The 2,295-nt window shown below is 40.5% G+C and overlaps 1 long non-coding RNA gene across 1 annotated transcript in view; it reads left to right on the top strand.

Moving 5' to 3' along the window:
* LOC114024692 overlaps positions 1-1,954 on the top strand; it is a 52,725-nt gene extending 50,771 nt beyond the window's left edge. The window contains exon 3 of the long non-coding RNA XR_003566941.1: positions 1,246-1,954. This is a non-coding gene — a long non-coding RNA (uncharacterized LOC114024692). The remainder of the gene's footprint in view (positions 1-1,245) is intronic.
* The last annotated feature ends 341 nt before the right edge of the window (positions 1,955-2,295 follow it).

Raw genomic sequence — 2,295 nt, 5'->3', positions numbered from 1 at the left:
TAGCTTTTTGTTTTTATATCATCCTCATTTCCAAATATACCCATCCCTATCATTTCCAAAGTAATCCATCCTTTAGTACAAAGAATTAGTAAAGAAATGGAGGAAGGCAGTTCCATAAAACCAGCCAACACATCCACCAAGTCAGCCTGCATGTGCAATGTTTCACACTCAGATCATCCACATCTATATCCCCATCTACATGGAAGGAACGGAGGTGACTTTTCTCAACTCTTCTCCACTGCCAAGATCCTTGGTCATTACAAAGACAATGCAACCACTTTCACTTTGGGGACTTTCCACTGACATTATGGTTGTCACTGGTTCTTCTTCCTTCCCTCTGCATCAGCTCCTAAGAGTTTTCCTATGCCTCTTTCCTGAATGTTACCTATTCTTCCTGAATTCCATTGTTGCTATCATGCAGTCAATTCTGGTAGTACAATTTGCTTAAACTCAGTAGATGTTCTGCCCTTCTGCTTCTTGACACCTAGCCACCAGACTGAAAGTAGAGCACTTGCAGACTCTTTTGACCCCCTCCTGTTCCTCTTGCCTGAAGTTAATTAAGTATCAGACATCGGCCTGGGCAAAACTGACAGGGCTGGAATGCATAGAGTGAGTAACCTTGGAAGCTTCACCTCTGTAGAATTACCTTGACCCATCTAATCTCTCCCCCCTACAGCTTCCCCATAACTTGTGACTTGAGACTTACCATTATTTCTCTTGCATCCCTTTCATTTTTTTAAGCTCCTCCATTTCCAGATACGATCTTCCCAGTCCCATCTCCACCAATCCCTCCTAAAAAGAAAGAATTGCATAAAAGGTAGCTCAGCAATACTAAAATTTCTTACTTCCCTACTACATCTGCCTGTGTTGCTAGAGGCACTCATTATATAGAACAAATTGTAAGAGGAATTTTCATACTTTTCTTTTTCAATTGCATTCTCACTTCCAGTACCACCCTGAATTTCAGAAGCACTATAATATAATCCTTATAAATAACTTAAACATAATCCTTAAATATAGCTAAGATTTATACTGAGATTGGACATAAGTGACCTGCTGACCCCCATGCCCTTTGAGGTCCTTTTGAATTATCATTCCATTAACAAGTATTTATTAGCAAAAAAGCATACCCTAATACCTTGAAACTCCTATAGACATCCCCTACCAAACAGGTCTTTATTTAATAGATGAGACTGTTAACCATGTTCAAGTACTAATGAAATATATTAGTCTGTTCACCATCAGGTATCAGAATTTCTTCCCAGATCACTTGGCACCTTTTCCTTGCCACAACTTCCAACTGGAAGACTGGGCACATCAGTGAGAAAAGCACCCTTCGATCATAATGGAAGAGTTCATCCCAGATCCTGTTGCCCATCAACATTGCCATCCGCCATCTGACCATCAGACATGGAGCTATACATCATACTACAGAAGAAACTCACCATCCCCTGGAACCAAACGCTTCTCTTCTTGTCCTGTGCTGCTGCTCCCATCTGTGACCAAGGATAAAGAACCCCAGGTTGGATGCACCAGCCTGCCTCCACACCACCCAGAAATTCCACTCCCAGATTGTCTGCCAGTCAAAGACTCAAGCTGGAATATGTTTTTCAGATTCTTGGACCAAACTTGATTCTTGGACCAAACTGTCTCACCCTGGTTCCCCACCCCTGCCCCTGCACACCCTCATTTAAGTGTTGGATACCCATGGCCACTGCCCTTTAGTTCTCCTCCATCTTCCAGGTCCTTTGCTGTCTAACTAAAGCTATTTGTCATCCTGAGGCTGGTGACACCATCCAACTGCTCCCCTTAATTCCTGTTCCAAAGACTTTTTGTGAGCCTAATGTGACTACATTACTGTTGTCCCATATAAATTTCTGTTCTGTGGGCCACCGCATGATGCCCTTCCTTGTCATGGCTTGTAGCTATGCACAAAATAAAGCATTTTACTGATGTACCCTAAATTATAAGCAGTGAGTTTTCTTTCCATGACACTACCAGGAGGTTACTTTATAGAATGAGATTAGATAATAATTCATTTTGAGGAACAAAAAGTCTTGAATCTCAAATGAAATAATGAAAAAGTAGGAATGAAGAGTGCTTAGTATTACTAGATTTCAAAGTATTAGAAAACTATGATCATCAAAACTATTTGGTATTGGTTAAAAAATAAAAAAGTAGATCCATGGAATAGACTAGATAGGCAAGAAAAAATATACAAATGGATGCAGTGTCTGATGAATATAAGAAAGCATGGCAGTTGGGGAAGACTCTTTATTGGATAAGAATTGATAG

This window comes from Vombatus ursinus, unplaced genomic scaffold, assembly GCF_900497805.2.
Source record: "Vombatus ursinus unplaced genomic scaffold, bare-nosed wombat genome assembly UNPS02004573.1, whole genome shotgun sequence".
NCBI classification, from domain to species: domain Eukaryota; kingdom Metazoa; phylum Chordata; class Mammalia; order Diprotodontia; family Vombatidae; genus Vombatus; species Vombatus ursinus.
Note: the sequence above shows the minus strand (reverse complement) of the source record. Positions and strands in the feature narration are given on the sequence as shown.